At 44.4% G+C, this 23,704-nt stretch overlaps 1 long non-coding RNA gene across 1 annotated transcript in view; it reads right to left on the bottom strand.

The window, feature by feature from the left end:
* Positions 1–614: 614 nt before the first annotated feature.
* The window catches only part of LOC116093792, a 37,797-nt gene continuing 14,707 nt past the window's right edge, over positions 615–23,704 (bottom strand). Inside the window, exons 3-8 of the long non-coding RNA XR_004119843.1 lie at positions 13,217–13,283; positions 11,545–11,680; positions 9,998–10,137; positions 8,341–8,401; positions 7,413–7,539; positions 615–1,084 (exon numbers count right to left, since the gene is read on the bottom strand). This is a non-coding gene — a long non-coding RNA (uncharacterized LOC116093792). The remainder of the gene's footprint in view (positions 1,085–7,412; positions 7,540–8,340; positions 8,402–9,997; positions 10,138–11,544; positions 11,681–13,216; positions 13,284–23,704) is intronic.

Genomic DNA, 23,704 nt, shown 5'->3' on the forward strand with positions numbered 1-23,704 from the left:
CTTCATCTCTTTTACTCACACACCAAAAGATCAGGTTTCCTTAGATTCCTTGGGAATTTCAGAAGATTAACTTTTAGATAGGAAACTTCATAAGCTGAGTAGGCTGAGGGGGGAAAAAAACATGTCACCCTCCAGCAGTTCCAGCAAGGGATGAAATTTTAAGTCGCATCATGTCTCACACTCATTTCTTAGTGCAAAATAAATCACTTGGACAGAGTGCAAGCCAATTTTTACTTTAAAAATGTTGTGTCCTAAGGCTGTCTTCTTGAACTTCAAAAGCACTCTTCGTAATTGCTCCACCTATCAAAGGAAACTCCACGTTTCACCTCCAATCTCCTTCAGCTTTGGTTATCAGCTTTAATTGTTAATAAACCACATTAATTTTAAACTGAGTATTCTGTTTGGGAATTCAATGTTTTTCAAACAGAATGTCCTGAATTGTATAAATAAACTTATTTTTGTAAAAGGCTAACGCTGTGCGAGGTCGTCTTCTTCTTCTTCTTCTTCTTCTTCTTCTTCTTCTTCTTCTTCTTCTTCTTCTTCTTCTTCTTCTCCTCCTCCTCCTCCTCCTCCTCCTCCTCCTCCTCCTTCTTCTTCTTCTTTTATCTGCTGCTTCATTTTAATTTTAGTTCTGTCATTCTAAGTCCCTGGACTGTTCATGACTCAGTTTGTGTGTGTGTGTGTGTGTGTGTGTGTAAGAGTTTGAGGTCCACGGGATGTCTTCCCCTCCCCTCTCTTTACTGAATCGGGAGTCAATATGTGGGCTAGACTGGCTGTCTGTCCTTTGAGCCCCAGAGTCCTCCCCATTCTGTACCTCAAATTCCAGGTGTGTGCCTCTGCTTTTATGGGAGTTCTTGGGGACCAAACCCCGGCTTTCCTCTGTGCACAGCAAGCACTTTACAGACCTAGCCAGTTCCCAAACCCCACAACTCATTTTGACAGGAATGGTTTTCTGAGAATGACCAGGGAAAGGTCAGGCGTTGACCTTGGTCTGCCTAACGCTGCCCTGCCACTCACTGTTGGTAAGCTGTCAGTCTTCTTGGGACCTCATGCATCTTTTGTTTTCATTTGGTTTACCTTGGGTCTTAAGGAAGTGGGAGATAAAAAAAAAAAACACAAAAAAACAACTTGTTAAACTCAGAATTCACGCTAGGTAACTCATTCAAATCAGTTTAGAACTTTCATGTCTTTAACCAGGGTCTTCTTCCTCAACCAGTTAGCTGGATAAGGCTTTGTTTTGCTTTGTTTTGCTTTGCTTTGTTTTGTTTTGTTTTGTTACCAATCTCCCCACACTCCAGGCTCTCATTGTATCTACTTGACAAAAGCATTTGCTTGAAAACTGTATTTTTTTTTCCAAGCCCAGACAATGTCCTCTCATGCTGACAAACATGAATGTTCTAGAAATAGAAACACACTTGGTTGTTTCCACTTTGGCATGAGGCTCTGAGTGGAGTTGCTGAGAGAGACCCCAGCACCTTGCTGGAGAGATTGCAGAGAATCTGACTCTCCCCCCTCCCACATCTGTGTGCTGACGTACCCTGAGGGTGCTCCCTCTCCTCTGCCAGGCCAGTGCCAGCCCCACCTCCTAGCACGGCTGGCACGCCTTCCTCTGTCTCCCACCCAGGAGCACCTGCCACCACCACCCCAGTGAGCCCCCATTAACCGCAAGCGTTTTCACTTGACAGGGCGATCAAACTGAGGTTGGGCAAGGTTGGTGGCCAAGCTCCCTCAGCTGAAGAGTGACAGCAGGCCAGCTCCAGGACTGTGCATACAGCAGTACTTCTCTCTTTAGTGCTGTTAGGTCCCTTACACAGTTGCCTCTATAGGGGTCCACTGCAGGTTTCAGTCAGAGGGGCCACATCTTATCCACTCTGTGTTGCCCAGAGAGCCTGCCATAGTGACAGTAAGGTGATCATTAATCACTTATGGAATAAATAGATTATTTCTAGTGTTTCCAACCCATGTCCCATGTGAATTGAGAGATGTGTCCTGGCTGACGCGGTGGCTCAGTGGGTAAGAGCACTGACTGCTCTTCCAAAGGTCCTAAGTTCGGATCCCAGCAACCACGTGGTGGCTCACAACCATCTGTGATGAGATCTGATGGAGATATGTGTCCTGCAAGCCAATGGCCAATGGTGGCCTCCAAGCAAAAGCCACAAAGCTGGTAGTCCTGGACTGTACATGGACAAGAGGCTAGAGCTGTCCATTCCTGAGCTGAGTGAACTGGCCAACATAATTGATCTTGGCAGCCAGGTAAACAATGGGCAAGTATTACCTCCCCCAGAAAATAATGGTCAGTATAGGGTCGGGGAGGTACTTAACATACCACAGGCATGAACTGAGGTCAGCTAAGCTAAGAAGGCTGCCCCCAAGTTGCTGGTAGGGAGAGAATGGTTGATACCATGCATCTCAATTCTTCAAGCCCACAAGGAAACAACAGGGGTTTAGAACGGGATAAGAATGAACTACAATAGTGCCTTCTGTGTTTGTTATGGATGAAGCAAGGATCGAGGTGCATACATACAATACTTTTATTCGTACATCCACAAAGATGGGCTGACAAAGTGACGGCGTCCACAGCTACTGTGGCTCAGGGTTTTTGGGAAGCCTGATTGGCCACTTGATAGACAATTGTGGCTGGAACGGAGGCAGAACTCTCCTGGGGATAGGAACTGGTTATACAGTCGGTTGCCAGATCAGCCTCACAATTCAGCCATACCTAAGCTGTCTCTCCCAAATAGATACCATAACCACCTATGGTCAAACACTCATTTGTCCCTTTAATCTACAGTTAACTAGAATAAGGATATTAGAGCTTTGTGAGATATGAATTTGATTCTGGAACTAGTATTTAGGGGAATTCACAGTCATCAGCCTACACTCTAGGCAAGATTGCTGGCCCATCCGTTAACCATACATCTTACATTCTGTCTGTTCTCCTCACAACTCAGCCGTTGATACCAGCTTCCAGGGCTTTGGGGTTCAGTCAGAAACTCCTTCTACACTCACGTATCTATGTTGCTTGGTTTATACTGAAACCTCTTAGTGAGAATGGCTGGGAGGAAGGGTGCGATCCCTGGGCAGAACTGGCATCTCACTGCCTGGGATATGACGGAATGTGTAGAATAATATAGATGTCCCCACATCTACCACCAAATGCTACCCCTCCTCATTATCTTAGGACCGAAATGTGGATCAGGTGGCTTCAGAAGTGGGCACCTGAAAAATGCAAGAAGCAAGCCAAAGGGATTTCTGATGAGGAAGAAAAATTATTCACTGACAGGTAATTTCTGAGATAGTTTGGTTGTCCTGGTGTGCATGCGTGTGTGTGTGTGTGTGTGTGTGTGTGTGTGTGTGATTACTGACTGCAACCAACTCTGACCTCTGCCCCTTTATCTCCATTTCTCCCATCGCCCCCAGTATCCACCTCAGGGCTGCTCCCCACATGGCCCAGCCCTAAGGAAGGGGATTCAGAAACTGTCTTCCAGAACTATGCTTCTGAATCTCCCTGACATTGCCAGCATCCACAGAAGGCCCCACGGCAGGACTCCAGTCAACACCAGGAGGAAACAGAATGCCATCCACTTAGATGGGGGATTAGTGTTCACCAGACACACTAAGGAACAGAAATTCCTTGGCCTCCTGCTGACTCATTGTGTGAGGGAGAAGTCCAGCAGATGCGCTAGCAATCTTCCTTGAACAATATGATAATCTAGCAGTGTCTATGTGGAGACAGAATTATCACTAATGGGATTTTACCACTGATGCAAACACAAATGTACATCCCTTTTCTGACCTTCATAAGATGGCCTGTTTCTGGCTGCGATAATGTACCAAGATGCACAAACATAGACACTTTCTTTTAGAAAACAAATCGCAATGCTAGAAGGAAGAAAAAAAAACCCAACATCATTTGGACAATGTGGGTTCACCTACTTTGGCTTTTAAACCATCTATAGCCAATAGCTTGGATTAAAAAAAAAAATGCTCGTGGAGGATCATGAAGTAAAGCAAAGAAATACAAACCTTGAGAAGGGAAGGACACTTTTTGACACGTATTCAGTTGTCTCCCTGTGGAAAACTTTGACAAAACCGTCACAACAGAGCAGACAGCTCAGTTCCTGGAACTAGCTTTCATGATGTCCTAACCTTCATTTTGCAGATAGAGACATCAAGGTCCAAAGAAATTGATAGTACAAGTTAGTGTTCAGCCAAGACACGTAGCAAGGCAGGCAACAGGAGAGAGAGAGAGAGAGAGAGAGAGAGAGAGAGACAGAGAATGAAAGCAGTTTGAAGAACCCAAGAGTGCTGGAGTTAAGCAAATCAGACCCACACCCTGTTTCACTCCTTTGGTTCCTAAGGACTCCTCCGATCTTCAGGCTCTCCGGATCACCCTGGGATGGTAGCGCTGGATAGAGCAGTGTCTCTCAACCTGTGGGTTGCAACCTCCTTGGGGTTGCATGTCAGATACTTGTATTACCATTCATAACGGCAGAAAAGTTGCAGTTATGAAGTAGCAACAAAAATAACTTTATGGCTAGGGACCCCATAACATGAGGAACTGTACTGAAGGGTCACAGCGTTAGGAAGGTTGAGAACCACTGCCCTAGAACAAGGATGAAGCTTCCAGAGAGGGCAAGGCGATTTGTCCTCTGAAGCTTCTCCCACTCTCCGTGGACCCATCTCACATTTTTTTAGAATTATTTATTTATTTTATGTAAATAAGTACACTGTCGCTATCTTCAGACACACCAGAAGAGGGCATCTCATCCCATGACAGATGGCTGTTAGCCATCATGTGGTTGCTGGGAATTGAACTCAGGACCTCTGGAAGAGCAGTCAGTGCCCTTACCCACTGAGCCATCTCTCCAGCCCACCACCTCACACTTCAAATGGGCATAACAATGCAGCACAAGGGACAGAGGTGGTTGGTTACATTTATGTAAACATGCATGCACACATTGCATGAAGAGTCAAGAGGCGTAGTTTATTAAAGCATATACAAGAGAAATATATGGCTGTTGATGTTTCGGTTGGGGGTTTGTTTTTTTAAGTGCCACGATGAAATCTTTGTTCAGAATGTTCTCATCCTCTCTGGTTTGGGGACACAGGTCGGTGGTGAGGATCTTTCTGGCACCCACCCGTCCTCCATAGAGCATGAGCAGCCCAGACCACCTCTTTACGTTGTTTACAACAATAAAGAGAGATTGGAAAGGTCGAAGCCAAAGCTGCTGAGTCTTAGGGGGTTGTTTGACTGTGTTTTTATAGGAATAGTGGCTTGCGCCTGTAGTATTAGAAATCAGAGGGCTGAAATAGGGAAATTACCATGAGTTTAGGCTACAGAATGAGACCCTGTCTTTGGAAAAAAAAATCAATATTATCACTTAAGAACTAGCTGCCCATTTACTACTGTGTGGTACCTGTAGCTTGAATTAACAGTTGGTCCCTGGTGTCAGTGCTGAATCAGGAAGCCACAGCTGCCTCTGCGCTGATTCTCAGGGCAGCTGGAGGCCTTAAGGGAGTCCCAGAGACTATTTGGATCCTAATGTATTCACTGTTGACTTATTTACGGACTTTACATCCCCCTAGTCCCTTTGGGATGTTTAATAATATATAAGAATAAGGTTTACTCTGTAAATTAAAGCAGCTACCACTGCCATCTTTACCAAAAGTAGCTCTAATCTGTGAATCTTTGAAAAAAAAAAAAAGGAGGGGGTATGTGCAAAAAGAGAGATGGGGTAGGGTGTCTGCACTGAGTATCTATTCAGCAGGATACCATAACTGAACACAGCTGGGAGAACGGCTCGCTGCAGCTTGAAAAAGCTACTCCATTCTCCGGCACATCTCTGGTGCAATTAACGAACCTGGTACGCAATTAAAATTCAGGTCAGCACACAGCAACAATGGGGCTCTTTGATGTGAGGGCAGCTTTGGCCATTCTTGTATACTCATTAAACAGGTTAATCAACTTAGTGCAGGATATAGGACAGGAGTAACCAAAAACTGTATTTAATTACCACTACCCCAAGAGTTTCAGCAGGAAGCTCTGTCCATGCGTCCGGACACGGCAGCTGCTGGTTCCGTCAACCTGGCAGAGGCGAAGGTTCCATTTCTGGAACTTTGTAATTTTTCAAGCAAGGACATCTAGGTATTATGCAAATCCTATCCATATTTATTATTCATTAAAATGCTACAAAGTGGACGATGGTATGCATATCTTTTTTTTTTTAATTTCCTTTGAGCATTCCCTGGTTCAGGCAGGCAACTCTAGATGAGGTTTATGTTGCCTGCTCTCTGCATCCTTCGCACTGAGTGAAGACGCTGTTTAGTGGTGATGTGATACTTTGTGCTCACTGGCCCTTGTTGTCCTAATAAACTTTCATAGGTCAAAGCAGCATGCCTGCTACAGCAGAAAAATCTGGACACCAAAGATTCAAGATGTGGACTTAAGGTACCATGACCTAGAACACCATTGACCAGGCCATCTTCTTTCTCTAAAACCTTTTATTAGTGTTTCTTGTAACATTAAAAAAAAAAAAAAAAAAAAAAAAAAAAGCGAAAACAACAACAACAAACTAAACATGCTACATATAATGTGAGGCTAATAAAGAAAGAAAGAATAAAAACTTTAAGAGAAGACTCTGAGCTGGGCGTAGCGCACGCCTTTAATCCCAGCACTTGGGAGGCAGAGGCAGGTGGATTTCTGAGTTTGAGGCCAGCCTGGTCTACAGAGTGAGTTCCAGAACAGTCAGGGGTATACAGAGAAACCCTGTCTCAAAAAATCAAAAAAAAAAAAGAAAGAAAGAAAAAAAGAAAAAGAGAGATGACTTTGTGGTTAAGAGCACTTCCTTTCCGGAGGCCCCCAGCTTGGTTCCCAGGACCCGCTTAAGAGACTTCGAACCACCTGTAACTCCAGCATCACAGAATCCAACACACCTACACACATGTGTCACAGAAACACACTCATATGGATAATTTAAAAAAAAAAATCTTTTTTTTACAAAGAAAAAAAAATCTCAAGTCTGTTGTGTCAGTTACTTAGGAGTTTGAAGCAGAGAGAATACTACAACATATAATAATTCATAGCAATAATATTACTATTATTACTATTTAGATTGTCCAGCTATGACACAGAAGGCCCTCTGTGGGCAGGGACAGAAGGTATGGGCATACTTATGGCTAAAAAAATAAGCCACAATTAGAGTGGAGAGTTGCCAGGCTCAGCAGGTATTGATGCAAGCCTAAAGGCCTTGATTGATCCCCAGAACCCACTCAGTAACAGGAGAGAGCTGGCTCCTGCATGCTGTCCTCTGGCCTCCACATCCACACCATGGCACGCGTGTGCCCTTGGGCTGCTTGGTTTCCTGTCAGAGTGACACCAGTTAGAGTCATTTAGGAAGAAGAATTCTCACCTGGGAAAATGCCTTGACCAGGTTCACCTGTGGGCAAGCCTGTGGCGCACTTTCTTGTTTGATAATTGATGCTGAAGGGCCTAACACACTGTGGGTGGTGTCAGTCCTGGGCTGGTGGTTCTGGGTGCTTTAAGAGAACAGGGCGAGAAAGCCATAAGGATCATACTAGTAAGTGGCACCCCTCCATGGGCTCAACATCAGCTCCTGCCTCCAGCTGCCTGCACCGCTGGAGTTCCTGTCCTGCCTCCCCTCAGAGATGGACTGTCACCTGGAAGTATAAGATGAAATAATCCCTTTCCTCCCCAAGCTGACTTTTGTCATGGTGCTTATCACAGGAATGGAAACTCTAATGAAGACAACCCCCCACCAGATAAGTAAATGTAATTTAAAAATCTTCTTAGAAATAAAAAATAAACCAAATAACTCTTGAATATTCAATAAGAAAGTGAACTAGATTCTTTGACTATTAAGCACTCAGCCTTTAATAAGAAATCTAAACAACACACAAACACAAACACCAAACACACATACACAACACACCATAACACACAAAACATACCACACCACACACACACACACACACACACACACACACACAAGGCTTAAAGAACATCATGGATGAAGGGGCCAGAAAAACTATAAGATTCCAGGGCAAACGAGATGACTCAGTAGGTAAGAGTCCTGGGTGCTATTCCAGAGGACCTGAGTTCCATTCCCAACACCCACAAGGCGGCTCACAACCATCTGTGCCTCCAGTTCCAGGAGATCCGGTGGATTCTTCTGCCTTCAGTGGCACACACATGGTACACAGACCCCTATGCAAGCAAAATACCCATGTGCAGAAAATAAAATTTAAAAAGGAAAAAAAGTAAGTTAGAGCCAGAGGATGAGGGGATGCAGCTATCAAATTTGCTACAGCTCTGATTACCTTTGCAAGACCTTTGGATGATCGAGCCACCAAGGTGAGGGAGCATTCCAGCAGGCAGTGGCTATAATAAATAAATAAATAAATAAATAAATAAATAAATAAATAAATAAATGGGGGGTCATGAAGGTGAGAGGGGATGCTTTAGAGGGGATCCAGTGAGTATGGAAAGAGAGGGGAAGGCGGAGGTCGGTAAGATCACAATACATTATACACCTTTGAAAGTGTCAATAATCTGCAGATTACTTTTGACATCTTTGGGGAAGACATACAGTTTTCTTACTGACTGATTCATCACTAGTTGTGTCACAAAACCTCTTTTCTCTGTTTACTGGCTCGGGGCTGTTAAAGACGCCCTGGATTCAGCGCGCACAGTCCCTGGGCCTGTCACTCCACAATCACCATGATCACTGATGCTAGCAGCTTTAGAGTGCGTGGTGAGGAATAAAAGAGAATCAATACTGAGGCCTGGAACAATGCGCACTGCGTATTTAAGAAATAATAGCTATCATTTATTAGAAACTGGATAAAAACTAGAGAGCCAGAATGTCTATTGGATGAAGGCATAGATGAAACGCGCCAGCTGGGACAAAACATCCAAAGGCTTTGACTCTGGCTGCTGTTTCTCCAGCACTTCCCATTGTGCTCAGAGTGCTGGGTCCTTAGTAGTGCGACCTGGTCCTTCAGGTCCCACACTTTCTCATGCTCTGGTTTTCGGTAGAACATACCACTGTGTGTCCAGTTGACCTCTGACCTATGCCACTGGGAAGAATACTTTTTTTTTTGGCATCCCTGCTCATGAAATAACAAAATAAACATCTCCAATGGTCGGTGGTACCCCAAAAAAAAACTGGTCCTCTCAGACAATTGTGTCTTCCCTTCAGGACACTCTACGGAGGTGGGTGCAGGGATGGTCTAGGTGTACTAGGGTGTCATTACTTCCCCAATTGCCCCGCTAACACTTCTGACTGACAGTAGAAGCCATCTGTGATCCCGTGTTTTTCCACCTCTCCACTTTGTTCCCAGAAATAACAACTCAGAGACGTCTTATATATGAATAAATGCTTAGGCCAATAGTTCTGGCTCTGTTCCCTGACGAGCTCATATCTTAATTACCCGTTTGTTTCATTCTAAGTCCTGTGTCACATGGCTGGTTACCTGGTCCTCTGTTTCATATGCCTGACTACCTTCTGCTGTGTCCGGGGGCGTATGTTTTTTCACCTGACTCTACTCCCAGAAATCCTCTCTCTGTACCGGAACTTCATCTCCCTATTTCCTGCCTAAGCTAATAGGCTAACAGCATTTTATTGAAGGTTGTGCTTCCATATAGTACAAGAGGTTCTCGCTGCAGCCTCCCTTTAAGGCAGGGTCTCCAAAGCCTGGCTTTTATCCCTTTTGTCCCTAGTGGTCCCTCCAAGCCTCTTCCCAGCTCCTTCCCAAGCTTCCTTCTCAGCTCCTGCAGCAGCAGTCCCTCTGTATCTTACAAAGACGCCTGCCTCCATTCTAGGTTCCCAGGGCAACCTGCCTTCCTCCTAGGTTCCCGGGGGCAGTGTTCTTGGCTCTCCACTGATGAATTCCCACTCTCCTGCTAAGTGATTTTAACCTCTCCTTGCCTAACCCCAGATCAGATCTTCTCTCTTGGTGTTCCCAAGGCACTCACCACTGAGTCCACTGTAATGATTCATTGAGCATCTGTCCTTCCTTATATAGAGGGTAAACACCATGTGGCCTCCGTCATGTCTGCTTAGGGCATGACTGTATCCTCGGCAGCTACTGCGGAGCTTCTCTCATTCCTGTTGACTGAAAGAATGGGTTAGTAAAGCAGAGGATAGCCTCTAAGGGAGTAATACATCATGGAGGCTGAATGTCCCCCAATGGTCCCAGTGGTCCCCATGGTGGTGCTACTGGGAGGCAAGGGGAGCTTATGGAGCGAGTCGAGTCTTTGTAAGCTTGGCCTTAAATGAGACTTCCAACACTTGCCCTTAGCTCCTCTGTTCTTTGCCTCCTGGATAGTTAGCTAAATGTCACAAACCCGGACCCTGATGAATGACCTCCCCTGAAACCCTCAATAACAGGGTTTGACTGATCACACAATGTGGAACCTCCCAAACTGTGAGCTAAAAATAACCTCTGCATTAATTATCCTAAGTACTTGCCATTGCAAGAGGAAGCTCACTGATGGAATAACAAGATTCAAAACTAAATCTCCAATACCAAGAATCATTCTCATGTACTTAAACAATTGTGGCTTTGAGGACAGGGGGAAAGAGAGACACAGGAAACTACCATGTACCTCAGTTGCTCATCTGCAGATCATGCTTCCTGGAAAAGCCCTGGGACGGGATTGTTGTGTGTGCCGAGGGGCTACTGCAAAGAAAGCACTGGGACGGCACACAGCAGAGAATGGCACTGTGCTGGGTACCGACAGCGGTTACTTGCTCTGGCTGGTTTTCCTGAATAGCGGAATGCTGTGCCACCCCATCAGAGGTATCCTGCTGAGCCAGATGTGGGCTGCAAAGGATATCTGTGGGCTGGGATTTCCAGGCCACGGCCCAGAGGGGCCATAGTGGGAAGGGCTAAGGCTGCTGCTCTGAGGTTTCAGGCACCAACGCCATGATACAGAGGAGAGAGTCCTATGGAAAGGCACATAAACCGTCAGAGCCTTTTCCAGCCCATCTGCAGAGGGCGGCCAAATGCGTGTTTCATCTCTATCCCCCAAGTCCCTAAGAATAACACATCAAAGAGCATGTTTGCATCCCTACAACAGATAACAGCTCTGCCACAAGCTTCGGGGTCCATACATGCTACAGATAGAATGAATTAATAATTCCACATGTTTATAAAATATGAATTAACCCAGGAAACACATAACTCCAAGTAAAACTCTTGCTTTTAAAAACAAAGAGGAGAAAAGCATTTTGAAAAATGAAAGTCGAGTGACTCCCCATTGGTGTGGCGTTCCTAGGCTGGCATTTGTCACATGGCATGAACTATCCCTATGTGACAGGTAGGTGCTGGTGCAGCAGGAGCGTCTGGCAATTGCAGGGGACCGGGGTTCAGACAAGTGATTTTTTAATTACGTTTTCTTAGTTGGCTATTTTGTTTTGTCAAAAGAGAAACAAGAAATAGGATCAGCGAGAAATGCAGACAGCCTAGTGCCTTTCTTTAAGCAGGGTAAATTACTCTTGAAAACCATGGCACATTTACCTCCATCTTTGTGTATAATATCCCGTTGTCTGTGAGGAAGCAGTCTCTTTGATGGTAAACAGCTCTTCTCTTGGAAACGTTGCCTGATCTTGCTCTGCTGCATTGAGTGGCTCCCTTAATAGCTGAACTGGTTTTTCTGGGGGCGGCAGGGAGGGGCAAGAAGAAGAAAAGAAAAGCATTGAATGAAATGGAATGTGTGTGTTAGACTCCTTTCTCTTCCATAATATTGTAACGGTAATTTATATTCACACTGGAAGATGTAAAGAGCCACATGCTAGCTTTACAGAGAGGTGCTGAAAATGTTAAACCGAGTACATATACAGGAGCATGACTCTGTCAACGAATAAATGAACTTAAATGTAAAACAGCATCATATTAAAGATATCACATCAAAGAAATCACTCCCCCCCAACCCCATTCTATTATAAAGCATGTACTGAATGCCCCTGGCCCGTTCCATGACAGTGTGTATATCTATAAGGATGTGGTGCGCACAGAGATTATTTGTGGCTGGGCTTAGGGATTAGTGTGCTGCTGAACTGGCCTGTGACGCTGAGAGTTACCACCAGTCGTTTCCACGTATCACGAAGAGAATCACCATTAGAGAAAGCAGCTTTAGAGTTTCAGATGGTGACTCTTTCTCTCTGGAAATTTTCTACTTGTGGCATAAATTAACACTACAGCTTTAACAAAAAATATCTACATGGGTCTGGAAAGATGGCTCTACTGTTAAATCACTTAAAGAGGACTGGAGTTCAGATCCTAGCACCTACGAGGCGGCTCGCAACCATCTGTAACACGAGTTCCAGGGAGGCCAGCAGCCTCTACTGGCCTTCATGGGCAGCAGGCACGCTTGTGGTACACACACATACAGGCGGACAAACATTCAGTCACACACATACAAAGAAACAAAGGCACACGACTGTCACATATAAATACATGCAGGCAAAACCTCCATATACATAAAATAAAAATAAAGTAATATTTTTTTTAAAAAAGAAAACAATGCACATCTGTATATAGAGATATATAGTATAGGATATTATAACCATGATAGGAAAAAGATTTATAAAAAGATGTCATCAGGATTACCCCCAGGTAAAAAAGAAATACATGAGCCAAGATGAAATGCTACTCTTCGTAAAGCCAGGGAACATTTATTTCCATATTGTAAAATGTATCAAGTTTTGCAGAGATAGTAGTATTGACTGAAAAACGTTAATTACAGTAAATCTCCCAGAAACACCTTGGGCTAGAACACCCCTCCTACTGCCCTTGCCAAATGTTCCCATGTAGACTAAAAAGTTTCCCTTTGGCAGTAGAGCCTAAAAAAAACCCCAGAGCTACCATCCATGGTCCATAGACATTCTCTGCAAGTGCTTCTTCCAACACACACTCGGGCACACACACACACACACACACACACACACACACACACACACACCCCTACAGACATGGAATAGATGAGAGGATCCACCCAGAACCAAGCTTGTGAGCGCCACCCAGACCAAAGCACCTGGTCTGCTGACAAAGCAGCTGCAGCCACACACAGAGAGCCTCACACAGAGGAAACCTGAGAGAAGGGAGGTAACTTTCGCTGCCCCTCCAGCACATTTGAGAAACCATGGATGTGTGTGTGTGTGTGTGTGTGTGTGTGTGTACACGTACGTACATGCAGAACTGTTTCCTCCTGAAGGTGTTGGGACACAGCTAACCAAAGACCCTGCAGGTGAGGAGACCTGCAAGAAATAACAAATAGAAACAAATTAGAAGTAGCAATGTGTGGACAGAGAAGCCAGAGCAGAGAGGGTGGGCTCCATGATAGACCAGAGAAACCAATGCGACCCAAACTCCTTCCTAAACCTGTCCTTTCACAAAACAGTACTTGGACTATCAGCCTCCAGGCTGTATGCCAAACAGATGCTAATAGAAAGCTGACCTGAGAAGACGAACCACTGGGAATGGACAGTATGGATGCTACAGCTTTTTATTAGAAATTTGTATTGTTTGATGGGCAGCATATAAATCATCTCTATTCTGCAGGGGATGAAACCAAAGGCAGCCATGTAACTTGTCCTGGTTTGCATAGCTGGAATGAACTGGGAATACAGCCCCATTTCTTTAACCATAACTGCTTATCTGTGCAAATTAGGCCAAGGTAAACAGATTAAAAACCCTGGAACCCTACCACTTAGAAGGCAGGGGGATTGGGAGTTTAAGGCCATCAGTTTTGTTTTTAAAGTTTTTGAGGCAGGGTATCCCTGTATAGCCCTATCTGGCCTAGAACTCACTGCGTAGACCATAGGGACTTAAACTCACAGAGATCTTCCTGCCTCTGGAGTACTGGACTTAAAGGTGCATACCATCTTAACACTTAACATGGAAATGGCTTCATCCAAATAATTTTAAGAATCTCATCAATAGCATTTGAAAACAGCCACCTCAAAGGCATGTAAAGCACATTGACGTCACACACACACACACACACACACACACACACACACATGTAGGGGATGGTAACAGAGCAGTACAAGCACAAGGCACAGGTATTGATACTCTGCAATCACAGGATTGAGTTCTGCGATTGTCAGGGGTTTTCCCAGTCATGTGGATGGGGACAAGTACAGTTAGCCTGGAGGTTGCAAAGAGCTGCCTCCCTGTGTAAGCTGATGACAGAGAAATTACCAACAATGACATGGTAACCTGACTCAACCCCGGAACAGAAAAGGGGCTTAGCCAGGCTGTGGTGGCACACACCTTTACGCCCAGTACTTCGGAGGCAGAGGCAGGCAGATTGCTGAGTTCAAGGCCAGCCTGGTCTACAGAGTGAGTTCTAGGACAGCCAGGGCTACACAGAGAAACCCTGTCTTGAAACAAACAAACAAACAAACAAACAAAACAAAAAAAGAAAAGGGGCTTGGGCATAAACAGGAACCAAACCTGTCGGATGTCTGAAGACCCCTGTGCCTAAATATAAATCAAATTCATGAGGTGATTTAGTATAGGATGCTAAGTTATCCAAGCATTAATTAGAAGTCGTGTTATTCAATATTGTACTGAGGTGAGTGACTGGAGATAGACCACTAAGAGTGCTGTCTTATTTAACCTTCTGCCAAAATAAATTTTAGATATATTTAAAACTGTGTAGACAAAGTAGATAAAATATGAAAAAATTAATAACTTATTTTGAAAAATTAAGCTTTCTTATGTATGACAGGAAATCTTTAAGTCATAAGAACTATGAAAAACAGTTTCTGCATGGAAAAAAATCTAAACAAAACAGATAAAAACAACAAGTTGGTAAGTATGCTGACCATTATAACTCAGGAAAAAATAGCATTTTTAATACAGAAAGAGCTTGGACAAATCAATAAGAAAGATATTTTTTATTATTTGTTTGTTTGTTTGTTGTTTGTTTTTAGAAACAGGGTTTCTCTGTGAAACAATCCTGGAACTCACTCTGTAGACCAGGCTGGCCTTGAACTCACTCTGTAGACCAGGCTGGTCTTGAACTCACAGAAATCTGCCTGCCTCTGCCTTTCGAGTGCTGGGATTAAAAGTATGCACCTGGCTAGTAGTGCAGTTTTTAAAATTGGTAAAGACCCTAACCATACATAATAGGAAATACAAAAGGCTTCCCATACTTATGCAAAGATGTACAACTCTTGCTTATAAAATAGTGCAATAAAAACGTTAAGCTGGTGTTTCACACTGGCGAAGATTGTGAAGTTTGATGTGTTATCAGGACAGACTCACTCTGAGGATGGTAGAAGCATAACTAGAAGTTGTGTGGAAAACAATTCAGTAACGTCATTTCAACTAAGAATACACATGCCCCTCCCATACACATGCCCCTCCCACACAATGCTCCTCCCCACATGCCCCTCCCACTCACATGTCCTTCCCACAGATGCTCTGCCCACACAATGCTCCGCCCGCACATGCCCCTCCTGAGTAGTTCAAACATTATTCACTCTTAAGCACATTCTCATAATCATAAAATTATGCAAACAGAATATTAATTGCCACATTCTTGGTGAGAGCAAAATTGTAAAAATTACCCAAGCATCTATTAAGAAGGTGGGTGACTGGGGCTGGTGAGATGGCTCAGCAGCTAAGAGCACTGACTGCTCTTCCAAAGGTCCTGAGTTCAAATCCCAGCAACCACATGGTGGCTCACAACCATCCAAAATGAGATCTGACGCCCTCTTCTGGTGTGTCTGAAGACAGCTACAGTGTACTTACATATAATAAATAAATAAATCTTTAAAAAAAAAAAGATAGGTGACAAAAAAAAAAACGGTAGGTGACATAAAGTAGGGGACAGTGCTACAAACATACAAACACACAGAACACAGTGGCTCTATAATGCCCAGGAGTGGAAGGCGGCTCTAGACTACATTTAAAACAGAAAGGCAAACAATAGAGGTTGGAGAGAGGGCTCAGCTATTAAGAAAGTTGCTACAAAAGGGGATCCAATGCCCTTTTCTGACTTCCAAAAGCTTACACGTGTGTGTGTGTGTGTGTGTGTGTGTGTGCGCGCGCGTACACACAGAAAAATACACAAACAAACCCATATATGCAAAAATGTGTATGAAGAGAATGAATATCACCATTTGGTGTATGTGAGTCTGAGTGATTTGTATGTCTGTGTTCTGTGTTTGTGTGTGTCTATGTGTATGTCTGTCTGTATATGTGTCTGTGTGTGTTCGTGTTATGTGTTTATAATTGGAGATAAAACCTGCGCAGGGATACTTCCTGGGGAGATAGATACAGAATAAGACTCGGTGACAGAATGTGTAAGTTTTCCCATTTGGTCTTATTTATATAGAGAAATGAGCATTCATTTCATTTGAAATGAAGAAACTAAACAACGTTAATTTTAAGGAACTCGATCAAAAGCCCTGGAACTACCCAAACTCATTTCTGGGAGGAGAAAAACTGAAAACAAATAGAGCCACCTGGGTCTGTAGGCCCTTAGCTGTGATCCTAAGCAGTCTCCGCCCGCCTGCTAGGAAAACATTGTGTTAAACCCCCAAAGCCTCCCAGCTCTGTTGTTAAGGTAATTGTGTTTACTGTTTTCCAAACAAAGTAATTTGAATCAGAAAAGTAAATGTGCTCCGTCTTCAGGTTCTTTGATGTCATCTTCCTCCTTGCTGGAGCCCGGGTGCAGGCCCTCAGCTCCACAGCGGGGCGGCCCTGGGCGGGACGCACAGATTCTATAAGCATTGCCATAGCTACGCCATTCCGCCTGAGATAATGATGTAAACCAAATAAGCTATAAGGAAAATCAAATTGGAAATGAAACGGTGGACCCTAGGAAACACAGGCTGGTTTTGCTGTTTCGGTTTTCCTTTGAACACGTGTGTGGTGATGACTTGGAGCGTAGTGAAATTGCAGGACGATTTTTAGTGTGGGTGAGAAATCTTGCCCGAAAATAACATCTGATAGCGGCGAAAGGTACGCCTGAGACTTCCAGAGCCGGGCTCTGACCCTCTAAGCCTATCAGATGATTTCCCTCCCTCATGACCCCTGCTCAACCTCGTATCAGCTCTAAATGTGATTTGGGGATTTTAGGTTCCTAAGACTTAGAAGCTGGTAACTGCTTAGTCATCCGGCCAGATCTCCAGGCAAAGGGCTGAGCCGCCGGTTGCATTAGTTGAACGGTCTGAGTCATCCTAACACGGCCTTCCAGAGAGTGGGTCACCTACCATCTCTGCTGCCCCCAAACCACCCACAGTCACCCCTTTCTAGTGACGTCACCTAAAGCTACCTCCCTCCTACCAGCCCCCACCTCCCGTCCTTTCAAGCTCTCCTTTCCCTGTTTTTCCTTGTAATGATAAATTTGGATGTGGAAACTATTTTAAGAAGAAAAGAAAATTAGAAAAAAAAAAGAGAGAGATTAAAAAGAAATTTGCTAAATTAGCCTTTGCTCATTTCATACCCAAAGTCTAAGCTTCCATAACGGTGTCTAAGCCCTTGGTGTCTTTTTTTTTCTTTTTCTTTTTTTTCCTCCCCCATTACTGTGTGTACTTGCTATAAAAACATTCCTTTAGACTTTAGAAATTCTAAATAAAACAAGAACAAAAGAGTGCTCCTTCTTTTTAACTCTCCACCCAAATGTTACCATTGTAAATCAAGGTAGCCAAGTAAATTAACCACTGGCATTTAAATGCTTGCTGTCCCAAATATTTATTCCTTCCCACTCCCCCAAATTTGTTTTATATAAAACAATGATCATAAAAACAATAAATATTCATTCTTTGTCTACTTAAAGTTTTAGATCAAAGCACTGTGCGGCCCAAATCCTCAACAGGATTTTGCCACAGGAAGCCGTCCACTTCCCCACAGCGACCTGACCAAATTTGGTCTCCATTTATCTCTACCCGCTGGCAGTGCTGGGTGTGGACGTGATAGTGTGCCGCACACGAGTGCAGGGTATTCATCACAGTAGGTAGTTCAGTCACCCCTGGGGTGGCAGGAGAGTTGAAATGGGGCACATGTGGTACCCAACAGACCTGTGTTCGAATCAAGGTGGTGTCACTGACGGTCACCTGCTCTTAGAAAGCTACAGTTCAGTCTAGTCTTGAGTAGGAGAAAGAAGTGTCCACTTCGGGGTGGGTTCAAGGACGTTGAGATGGCCTGGGTCTCTACAGGATTCAGTCGTGCTGTCTGGGAGGTTTCTGAGACAGTTGAGATGTGAGGGCCCAGGTGCAAGTAAGAGGTCCCAGGAACGGGTGAACGTAGGGGTCGTATCTAGACAGTCTCCTCTTCTACACGTTCCGGCCACCATGATGTTCTGGTTTACCGTAGGCCCAGAATCTACGGAGCCAAAGAAGATAGATGGGACTCCCTGAAACCCGGAGCAAAATAAATCATTCTTCCTTGAAACTTGTTTAATCTGACACTCTGGTGACACACACACACACAAAAGTAACCCAGTCTTGCACACACGACTCCCTGTTGTTTTTCTCTGTGTGTGTGTTTGCTTCCTTCAGCTAGAGTATACATTTCTGCCAGGAAAGCCCAGGTCATCACATTCTCTGTAGTCTCAGGTAGGTTCCACGCGTGCTTTTGGTAAACTATGTGAGTCAACTGCACCAAGTCTCACTCTTTTCTGGAACTCAACAAAACTGCTACTGTGTCCCGCTGACCCTTGTTCCTCAGCAAGAAGCTCCTTCCTTTCCCCACTATATAACTACTTCTCCTTAGCATCATTCAGACTGTCCTCCATAGTTTGTAATCATCAGATCTCACACAAAAACTGTGAGCATACCCAGGTGTGCGCGTGCGCGCGCACACACACACAGTGCCCAGTCTTAGAGTACTGTTAGCTGCTGAGAAATTTCCAGCAGGGAATTGTGTACACAGTTTTGGTATGGACAGGATTTCCAGAGTCTAGAGCTAAGGAGAGAGATGTTACTTAAAGATGTGGAGGAGAGAAGTGAGCAGGACTAAGAAGTTTCCGGGTGTGATGGAGGAGCATTCTGAAGATGGAATAGAATAGGGCTGGATGGCCAGACAGACAGAGGACACACAGAAGGGAAAATGTCTTAGACATTGTGTTGGTAACAGGGAAGCTTATTCGAGGAAGTAGGCATTGCTGGAGGTTGCCATCAAGTAGAGAGCTACCCCAGAATGAGTTTCATGTGTCGTTTGCATGTGTTACGTATGTATAATAATAATATGTATATTATTATGTGGGAACTGGAAGGAGACATAACACAATGCCAGCATAAATATTTCAGACTGATAGGGTTATGGGTGATTGATATTTTGTCCTTCTCCTGGAAAAGAGTAGAATAGCAGAGAAAGAAAGTGTACTCACCGTTTCAAGAGGGAACTTGGGAAAGCACACAAAACATTAATTCAAGATGCTCAAGAACTTAAACTCACGAGGGAGATATCAGCTTTATGAGGATGTGGCATAAGATAATAATACAGTACTACTATTGCTGCCTGCATTTGGAAAAGACAGCACGTGTAACATGGTGTGGAAACACTAACCCCCTCCCCATACACACACTCCCAAAACTCCCAGGATACAGCAGGGCCAACTCAGAATGCAATGGCAGCTGGTCTTCCAGATGTATACCACTGGTTCCATGATTATTTATTTATTTATTTATTTATTGCCAAATCCTTTCGCCATCAGCTCTATTTAACAAATGTTTTGTTTAAGCCAATTCCGCTTTAAAACACAATAGTACATAGAACATTATAATAAAAAGAAAGCTGCTAAGTAGATATAGTAGCGGGAAAGGAGTTCTAGCAAGATAGTGTGGGACTGGATACCGCTGGTCTGGTGGAGGCGGATATGAAGAAGCAGTCGGGGGAGTTAAAGAGTCACAGGTACACTGCTTAGTTGGGATCTCTAACAGGGCCTAAACTCTGAGATAAGAACACTTGTGCTAGCAGTCACTTAGTAAAAGTAATAAAGGATCTGAGAGGAGAGATCGGGAAAGACAAGATGGAGGTGATTGAGATGCCAGCTATCCCTGTGAGCAACAAGAGAGAGTCCTGTAGAGACTCTCGTGGAGCCAATATCAAACACAGCCCAGAGGCAGCCTGTATAGAGAGGGCCAAAGAGCAAGACACACCAACTGCTGTCAGCCATAAGCTGGAGGTTCAACTCTGGAACATTAACTCCTGGGCTCCCTTGCCTTAGAAGAGCAGGCCTCAGATTCAAGAGCCAGCAGCCACTGACAGGCTTAACAAAGATGGAGAAATGTGGATCGGGACTCTAACAGAGGCTTAACTCCAGGGCTAAACTGAGGCTCAAGACAGAAGGAAATGGCTTTTTCTCCTTATTCAAGTCAAAGGAATTTATTGCTGGGTCTGTAAACGTCTCAAAGGCTTCTTAGTACTACCAAGCTAAGGCTTCCTGACCCCAGAACCCTGCAGACAAGGGGAGGCCTGACACAGGTCAGCAGGAACAGAGCCTGTCCTGATGGGCCTGGCTTACTTCATCAGCACCAGGTGACCTTTTAAGATATTGTTAAGGAATAGACCCATCAAGCTAGTGTGGTGGCAAATGCCTCTGATCCCAGCACTGGAAGACTTAAAGCAAGGGGATTTTGCTATGAAAGTTTGAAGATGGCCATGGGCTACATAGCAAGTTCAAGGCCAGGCCGGGGGCTTGGGAAACTCATCATAAAGGTTTACTCAACAGTGTTTCTTTTCTTCTCTTTTTTATTATTGTGTGTGCTTGCATGTTCATGTGTGTGCATCTGGGTAGTCATTCTATAAGTACAGCCTGCAGTCTGTCTTTTCTTTTTCCTTTACAGGTCCTGGCTTAGACATCTCTTAGTAGGCTAGGCAGAGAGCCCCTGGATCCATCCCTCTCTGTCTCCCTGCATGCTAGGATTATAAGATCATGCTGCCACAGCTTTTCTTGAGTTCTGGGGACTGAACTGGGGTTTTTATGTTTGCAAGGCAAGAACTTTACCAACTGAACTCTCTCTCCAGCCTTCAATAAGACATTCTAAAAGATTCTAAGTCATTAAGATATAACTTTATTAACAACACAGACAAGTGAGAAAATAATTGCACTTTATTATTAATAATTAATGTGTGTGCATGATGTGTATGTATAAGTGTATGTATAAGTGCCCGAGTGACAACTCTCTCCTTCCTCTGTGGACTCTAGGTAGCAAACACAAGGTATCAGGATTGCTCACTTAGCAAGCACTTTTAAGGTGTCCTGCCTAACTAAATGTTCATATTTCTTAAGAAAAATTTCTAGGAGCCAGGCAGTGATGGCTCACACCTTTAATCCCAGCACTGGGGAAGCAGAAGCAAGTGGATCTCTGAGTTTGAAACCAGCCTGGTTTACAGAATGAGTTTGAGGATAGCCAGGGCTACTCAGAGAAACCCTGTCTAAAAGAGGAGGAGGAGGAGGAGGAGGAGGAGGAGGAGGAGGAGGAGGAGGAGGAGGAGGAAGAGAAAGAGGAGGAAGAGAAGGAAGAGGAGGAGGAGGAAAGAAAATTTTTTAGGATTTAAAAAATGATTTATGCGTGTCTGTCTGTGTTCATGTGTGCAGGTGCCAGAGGAGGCTTTTCGATTCACTGGAGAGCTAGAGTAACAGGCAGTTGTGAGCCACACAATGTGGGTACTGGGAACCAAAATCGGGAAAAGCAGCAACCACCATTAACTACTGAGTCACCTCTCCAGCACCCCCAACTGTACTTTTTACATTTTTTGAGATATGAAATAATTACAACATCCTCCTTCCTTTCTCTCCCCACAACCCACCCCATATATCCACCCTTGCTCTCTTTCGAATTCATGGCCTTTTTTTTATTAACTGTTATTGTATGCATACACACACACACACACACACACACACTCATTCCTAATATGAGCTGCTTAGCCTGTACAATGTTCCTTGTATGTATGTTTTCAGGGTTGACCACTTGGTATTGGAGAACCAAGTGCTGTTCTCTTCTCTGCGGGAAGACTATCTCTCCTGCTTACATTCATTCCTTCATTGCCTGTAGCAATGGCACTTTTTAAAAAGAATCTTCACCCTTCTCAGAAGGCCACCATGGTCCTTCTAGTAACACTATCCCTGGTGCCTTTAGAATGATTTATTGTTGGGATTTTTAGGGATCACAGTGTCCAAGAGTGTCTTGGTCCTGTTGCTATATTTATATACACATATTTGTGTAGCTATCCTTTCTGTCAGCAAACAATTATTCAACAAACTATGTCTCATTAGGTGTTGTGGGTACCTGATTTTACAGTAAAGATGGAAAGGACATCAACAACAACAAAAACGGTCTCTGACCGCCAGGGAACTGCCATCTGAAGGGTGAGATGGTCAATAAATGCATTAGTAATATATACGTGGGATGCCTGCTAGTGATAGGTGCTGTAATTAAAGTACTTATTAAAGGAACAGAGAATAAGAAGCAGTACCAGAGACTGGGGTGGGTGTGTTGTTTCCAAAGCATACGAGCAGTCAGGACCTGCCTGGGAGGGAAATTTGGCAAGGTCTGAGCGAAGTTAAGGAGATAGCCGAGTGAGGGTCTCAGAACAGGGAGGGGTATGGAAAGAGTGAAGATCTGGTGCAGGGGCATTCCTGAATGGGGGATGCAACAAACAAGCTCTCTTGAAGTACTTGTTGACAGACTGTACCTGGGGCGTGACAGACATGGAAAGATGAGGTAGAACTTCTGACCTAAGCAAACGCAATACAGACCTGTTGTGAGAGAGAGAGAGAGAGAGAGAGAGAGAGAGAGAGAGAGAGAGAGAGAGGACTATGCAGGACTATGCATGAGCTGACTAAGGAGACTAGAAGCTGCATTTGGACACAGAGAGGGCGGTTTTCTTGAAATAGGGTATTGCTATACATTCCAGGCTGGCCGGAAATTTGCTGTATACCAAATGGCAACTTAAAAGCTAGGATTACAGATTTGTGTCCTATTACGTATGTGGCTTAGAAGTTTAAACCTGTGAGCTTCCAGATAGTTATTGGACACTCGAGGGGGGCAGGAACCACCATCCGGAGAGAACCTGGGGAGCTTTTAGCACGCAGAGGCACCAGGGTAATGAGTGGGGGAAGAGAAGGGACAGGGAAAGGTGAGAAACAAGGGGACAGAATGCCCAAGACAGCAGGGAGGACCCCAAAGCTGTAGTATCCCAGGGGCAAGGCAGAAAGTGTTTAATAATCAGCTATGCCAAATGCTAGTGACAGGTTGGATGCTGGGAGCGCAGGTGACCAGTAGGCCAGCAGTCTGAGTGGAGAGGGTCAGCCTTAAGCACATTTAGACTGTGCTCAGGAAAAAAGAGAGACCTGCACACTGCTTTGCTATCTTCTTTTTGCCACTGATTGCCATTCTGCTTAAAACCTTTAAAGAAATGTCTAGCCGGGCAGTGATGGCGCACGCCTTTAATCCCAGCACTTGGGAGGCAGAGGCAGGAGGATTTCTGAGTTCGAGGCCAGCCTGGTCTACAGAGTGAGTTCCAGGACAGCCAGGGCTACACAGAGAAACCCTGCCTCAAAAAACCAAAAAATGTCTAGTTATTCAAGGGGGCAGGGAATATCGCCTTTAACAGATCTCCACTTAATTGTCTGCTTGGACGCCTCTTCTCACAGCACAGTATCCTATCTGAGCTGTTTAGTCAGGCAGGCACTGGAGCTGGGGACAGACTTCAG

Source organism: Mastomys coucha, unplaced genomic scaffold, assembly GCF_008632895.1.
Source record: "Mastomys coucha isolate ucsf_1 unplaced genomic scaffold, UCSF_Mcou_1 pScaffold16, whole genome shotgun sequence".
NCBI classification, from domain to species: Eukaryota; Metazoa; Chordata; class Mammalia; order Rodentia; family Muridae; genus Mastomys; species Mastomys coucha.